Genomic DNA, 6,663 nt, shown 5'->3' on the forward strand with positions numbered 1-6,663 from the left:
TTGTGCAATGCTTTAATCTGTGTGAAAAAGTAAGCATTAGCCTACTTATGCTAGCTACTGACCTTATTACAGGATTTGTCATTTCAGCCAATAAAAGGTCCCAGACTTAAAATGAGAAGTTGCTTTTGTCTGTTTCTGTGTGAAATCAAGGACCCATTGTTTAAAAAAAAAGTAACTTTAACTAAATTTGCCCCTGTTACTGCAAACTGCTTATCTGCCATGAGAATAAAATGCTTGACATTCATAGCAACAGTAACTAAGGGAAGAGGGGCTTACTGAAGGGTCAGCTGCTGCCAACATCTGTTTCCAAGGGATCAGGACTTTCCTAAGTGCTGCCCATGCATTTTTTCTTCTTTACTTTTATGATGGAGTAATATTTTTCAACTTATTCTGCTTATTCAGCTGCTTGAATTCAATCTAATTTTCCTAAATGCTTTCAATTATTTTCATTACCATGATGACGAAAGTGTGCCCTAAATCTGCCCGCCAGATCATGAGAAATCCATGAAAGTGTTTTAAAGTTCTGGACTTGGCTTTGTGTTGTTTACCCCTCTCTGTGCTGTGAAGGAAACGGTGAAATTAGTGTTTTATCTCCTGGTATGCCAAGTTCAGAAGGACACACTGTTAGTGTTGTGGCAGCCTGTGGGTGATGGGGTGAGATTTCACACAGCACTCCAAAGGAGGTTTTTGTCTCTGCCGGCCAAAATTACCACCATGAAATCAGTGCCTGCTGAAGACTGCGCTGAGAGAAAAGCAGAAGAGAAAGGAGTCCTTCTTAAAGCCAGAAAGGAGAGGAGAAAATATAGCAGGGTTTTAGTGATGTTTACAACCCCTGTCAAATGTCCCCTGACTGGTGGGAAAGTCTAGTAACTGTAATGCGATGGATGGTTTGTTTTGTTTGTATTCTTTCAGCAGTGCGCCAAAAAATCTGTCAAATGTTTGCAATTGTAACAAAGGGAAATCAAATTTGGTTCTCTTTTTTTTTTCCACATCAGTTGATTCAAAACACAGGCCTAGAGATTTATTCCACTCCGGGAGCTGAAGTCACCTGCCCTTGGAGAGTACTGTTTTAAAAGCTACCACCAATGCGACTACCATTCACCAGTTTGGGACCGCAAGGCCTTCAGCTGGGGACCACAAGACCTTCAGCTGGGCTTTCGCAGCTTCCCAAAATAGTCCCACATTATACGCCCCAAGGCCTGGCTGGCATCACAGTAGCCTCAAGGAAATTACATCAAGTGAAAGGTTTATGACTTTACTGTGCGTGGTGGCTTTCATGTGACCCCAGGCTATATTGTGTATTCATCCAAAGATAAGTGACGAAACAAATTTTTTTAACAGGATTTATAATGGCACCTTTTTTTGAAGAGCAGTATCACCTGTGCATCTTCACAGCAGCTTAGCTTAGTTTTGAAAGTTTTGAATTGTTTTCGTCCAGGAAAATGTATTGTTAAAATCCGTTTACTACTACTGGAGTGTGTGCATTATTGGGAATGTTGGCATTTTGCATCTGAAACCTTATCTCTATATAGACAAAGGGAAACGGCTGTTTGTACAGGAGTGATGCCTTCATTGTCCCCAGAAAACTGCTGTCTGAAAACTGTATACTTACCAGATGACGACATAAAAAGCAATTTTAAGATATGTAAATGCATAAGCAGCTTCTTTTCTAGATGATCCTCAAAAGTCCCTTTATTGTTATTTTTGCCATTGCAGATGTCAATAGTAAAACTCTTCCACTTATTTTCTCCTTTTTAATTAAAAAAAAAAAGCGCATGGTCATTATGTTTTCATGTTAGGCTACAGAGGCACGTTTGGTACTGAGACGGGGAACACCACACAGCAGTCCTTGTTCCTCTAGTTAGCTTACTTCATTTGCCTGTATGTTTATAGGGAAGTTTTTCAGATCTTCCAGAGCCATGTGACTCAGGGAAAGGGCGTGTTGTTTTTAAAAAGCTTGCCATCGGCAGACTAAATATACCCTTTACTGGACCTGACCCCTCATTTGCCTTTGCTGTGGCCACTTTAGGTCGACATGCTAGCTCAGCAGGGGCCCTACAACTAGTAATTATATAGGAGGGTTTCTATTTAACATCCCCTGTATAGTGTTGCCTTCACACAAGCTATTTTTCCTCAATTTAGACATTTGGGTTGTCATTGATGGTTACCTAGATTTTAATTCTGCCTTCTTCATTTTCTGTACCAGTTTCCAGCCTTTTACACATCAGAAATGAGCATCGTGTGCTTCTTGTCATCACGCAGCCTTAAACGTGAATTGATGTTGCAGCAGATCATGCTGGTAATCCTTGATCTGGCTTTTTAAAATTTGAACTTTTCCTCCCATCTGTCATCCATTGAGCTCACCGTGGATAATGTGCGATGACTGCTGCATCATCTGTTGCAGTTTTTAGATGTTTTTTTCTCCATCTGACCAATAGTCCGCTCTACAGCGGAGGTCCCACAGCTGTTCACTGGCTTTCAGATGACTTTTATGTTAACATGACACAGTGGCTTTGCACTTTGCACATTAAGATTGATGTCTATCTTCAGTGAATTCCACGTGATTTGGACACGGACCAGAGCTGCAGGTTGAACTGTTGTATCTGTTTTTCCAGATAATTTTAGAAATTGACTGACTGGTCTTGAAAGAGAGGGGAACTACACCGATTTTACACATCGAAGTCTATTCACGGCTTGGGGAGTACTAGGACTGCATATGTGGAAAAAAAAGTTGTGTAAAAACTTTGGTGGCTTCAGAAGGAGCTGCGTGTGAAGTCTGTAAAATTGCCTCAAGAGATGTCACTTAAGTCTGTATCAGTTGGGGCTGAAGACTACAAGTTTAAAAATGACAAAAAACAACAGTGAGTGTGAAGTGTTGCATTTTGGGTAATCTAGGTGCCACGTTTTGACAAGGAAGAGTGTGTGGAATAAAAAAAATCTCTGGATTTGCTGGTTTTATTTATATATTCTTTTATTTTCTCTGTCTCTTTCAATGTTACGTGAGTGTAATGCTAAATCGGGAGGAGTAGTCTTTTAAAATGTTGCCCATGAGTGGCACAAAAACTGGAGACTGACTGTAGCCTTGATCATCAGATTGAAGTGGAATAGTTAGCTTGAGTTATAGTAGCAGTAGCTTAACCCATACTGAGAGACATTTAAGCCATGGTTGTCTACACTCGAAATGTCAAAAACAGTTCATCAGCCTGTGGGGGAACGCAACCCAAAACTCTGATGCAGCTGGCAGTAGTTTAAGATGGGTTCTTGGTCCCCGTCTGGTCTTATAAGAGGGATTTGATGCCCGCAGTTGGCCTTATCGTGTACACATGTGAGCGTACTCGAGTCTCTGCCACATCTATAGCCAAACTCCATTAATCTGCAAATGACATTGGAGCAGACATCTGTCCCCATCAGTGTGTCATCCTCTGTGGTCTCAGTATTTTGTTTCAAGTGAAGGCTCTCTCGCTCACTCACTTTCTCATCCAGGCCTGGCTCCAAATAACCCACAATACCCCTGGAGAATATAAGATCAAGCCCTAGTGCTGTTATAGAAGGAAGCACCAACAGTACTTGAGTCCTACGGACATTTTTCTTTTCTATTGCAAAACAAACCTTCCAATGTCAGTCTAAGGTGTCATATGATTGCTGACAAATATGCAATACATTAAAATGTGTTGTGGGGGATGCTAGAGGCATTTTCGATTTAAAGTACAATTAATCTACAGATTTTTTTTTTTCTCAGTTTCTGATATTCTTTAGACCTACAATTAATCGATCAAACAACAAGCAAAATGCTTATGGTGACATTTTAAAATGTTTTGTCCGACAACAAACAACAGCGCAAAACCCGAAGAGGTGCTTTCATCGAGCTCTTGATTCAATTATGCAGCAATATTGACCAACAGTCACGTGATGATTAGAAAACCTTCAGCAAAGCACCCTAATTTGCACAAACTGTCAGTGCTGTGTTATCATTATTCCAACAGCTGGGTGGGTACTGTACAGATGGTCTGGTGGATTAAGTCAGCAGTCATACAACTAAGAAACTATTATATGCACTCAGTTATCAGTTTATTAAGTACACTAAGGATTAGACTGTATTAGTTTTAGCTATCTATCCTACCTTAATAAAGGTTATAATGTTCAGCTTTTATTAAAGACAGGTGGTGTTCGAACTGTTTAATCCTTTTGGAAGATTTTTGTGAAGTTTGGTGCTGTTGAACTGTACTACATTGTACAAAGATACATTCCTGTTATTTAGCCTACCCATGTTGATATAAATGGGGTGGACAAAACAATAGAAACGCCTGTTGGTATAATGTAATGCAGTTCAATAGCACCACAAACTGCTGCAGTTTGCAGAAGTAACCATTATTTTAACCAAGGGGAAGGAGAACAACTTAGAGCGAATTTAGTGTGCAGCACAGCATGGACATGTCATACTGAACTGCCAGAAGAGACATTCTTTCCATAAAATTACCAACTTGAAGCACATTTCCCATTACACTGTTTGTTTGCGCGCGGTTAGGCCAATTGGTATTACAGCAACAGACGGAGCAGACAAAAAAATGAGAAGTTGCCTCTTGGCGTGCTGCAGCAAAAGGAAGAAGAGCATCTCTGTGCATTGATGCTGATGGTGAGTGAGTACATGGAAAAGAGAGCCAGTGAGGGGAAAGAAGTGAGGGGTTGGAGCTGTTGGCAGGCACTGAATGTCCAACTCCCTCACATCATCCTCCATCACACTCTGTGTATCCTCACATACTCTCTGCTCACAGGATGTGGAGCTTCTTTTCTCTCTGCATTGGAAATGAAGTGGCAAGCGGTGCAATGGCCCCCATGTGGTCTTGCGTGACAAGTCATCCCAGCATTTCATCAGGGAATTGGATTCTCTTTGCGTCAAATACGGTTGAACTTCAATTGACCTAAATTATTTACTTATTAGCCCATTCTTTCCTATTACTTTAATGGATGACCATCACTGAAAACAAAATCAAATGTGTTCAAACTGACTTGAGCCCTGCATTTGTTTGAATTAATCCAGGCCATCGACACAGGGATCCAGCAAAATAATGCAAGCAAACAAAGTCGAACCAGGCTGAACTTTTGCTGCAATGTCACATCATCCTTTGACCAATCAAATACCTGCAAGTGTACATTCCTGGTGGATTACTTTGTAACGCGAACGGCGTATTTCTACAGCTTACCAGACGACCGTTGTGACAAATACAAGGAAAAATAGTTGCAACACAAGCATGCACTTGATTGTTGCATCATGTTTGATGAGGCTGTATCGTGCTTTGAATGTTACTGCTGAATATGGGACTATTCTGTTCGGTCACTGTATTGCTCACCGTGAGCTGAAAGTTTGGTTTTAGAAGGGAAAAACTCATCAAACAAGAAGAAGAGAGCAACCAGCGCTGCCTTAACCTGAACCAGTCAAATACACTTCCTTTTCTAACCAGTTTTTGGAGTGTTACAACACATCATTTGATTATTTGTGAGCTGTCAGCTTGTTGTCCTTGATATTTCTAGATTTCCACCTGGTAGGAATCAAAGGTTTTTGCTATTGTGCATAATGGACTGGATTTGTGTTGAGCACAGTTCTCACTTTCTGGCAGGCCCTGTAGTCTGTTGTCTTTTTGTGCTGCAAAAACTTTGAGTTAGCATTTCATTTGCATCCACCAGAGGGAAGTTGTTTTTCTTTAGGGTTTCCCCATTTATTACAGTCCTATGGATTTATCTTGTAACACCTGTTAGCATTTTAAAAAAAAAAGGTTGCTGTCAAGATGCCCCTCTGTATTTCTTGGTAAGACTGAGTAAGACCAAACAAACTGTGTTCGTTTGCTTTAAAACTGGCCAATTAGGAAAGAGTGGTTTGTAGTAGGCTGCCTTGGTAATTCACTGTGGTCATGTGTAATTAGCCAAAAAGAAAAAACAATAATAAAAAAAACATAGCTGCAAACCCCCAACCCAGTTGAATCTAGTTACACAGTGATTTATTATGATGACTGGCTTCAATCAAAATGAAATGGTTGGCACTGTGTCGCATAAAGACATAAAAACACTTCCCGGAGTAAGTAAATTTATGTTTTTCTCTCTTTCATACTCCCCAACACATTCTGAGTGCTTGTGCACCGATAGGCAGAGCTCCAGTTTCCCCCTCTCTGTCCCCTGTCCTCAGTGGGCAGCCTGCCAATGTGTGTGCCCAGTTAACAGCACAGTGCTGGGAACCCCAAGGCCCCAAGCAGGTGTCAACCTCCCTGCCCGGCCAAAGGAGCTGAGAGGGGAACACAAAGGGCTCAAAGAGACCTGCCAGCATGGTAACCGTCTTAAATATCCCAGGCCAGTGTGGCCACTCCTCTAAATCTCTCAGCAGCATAGGGTAGCTGCCAATATGCTCTTTCGGCTACTGTAACACTGACTCAAAGGGGTTTGGAGCTTTTTTTTTTTTTTTTAAAGCTTTGCCCTAAATGGGGTTCGGAGTGGTAAGACTGATGGAGGGCATCAGGAGTGCAGATAGTAGGATGAGTCATGTTTGAGGCTTTTATTTATCAGTGTGTGTCGATAGAGGCTTATTCAAAGGCCAAAAACGAGATAATTTTTGTCCGTCTGGGGTTTTCATCGTTGATTCAGTATTGTTATCTCGTCCATTCACACTGTGCTTGC

General features: G+C 41.2%; 1 protein-coding gene across 2 annotated transcripts in view; it reads left to right on the top strand.

The window, feature by feature from the left end:
• sema4d (sema domain, immunoglobulin domain (Ig), transmembrane domain (TM) and short cytoplasmic domain, (semaphorin) 4D) overlaps positions 1-6,663 on the top strand; it is a 38,594-nt gene that overhangs the window by 16,031 nt on the left and 15,900 nt on the right. The window lies entirely within an intron of this gene.

Source organism: Morone saxatilis, unplaced genomic scaffold (assembly GCF_004916995.1).
Source record: "Morone saxatilis isolate NCDOM2014 unplaced genomic scaffold, NCSU_SB_2.0 Contig21, whole genome shotgun sequence".
In the NCBI taxonomy this organism is placed as follows: Eukaryota; Metazoa; Chordata; class Actinopteri; family Moronidae; genus Morone; species Morone saxatilis.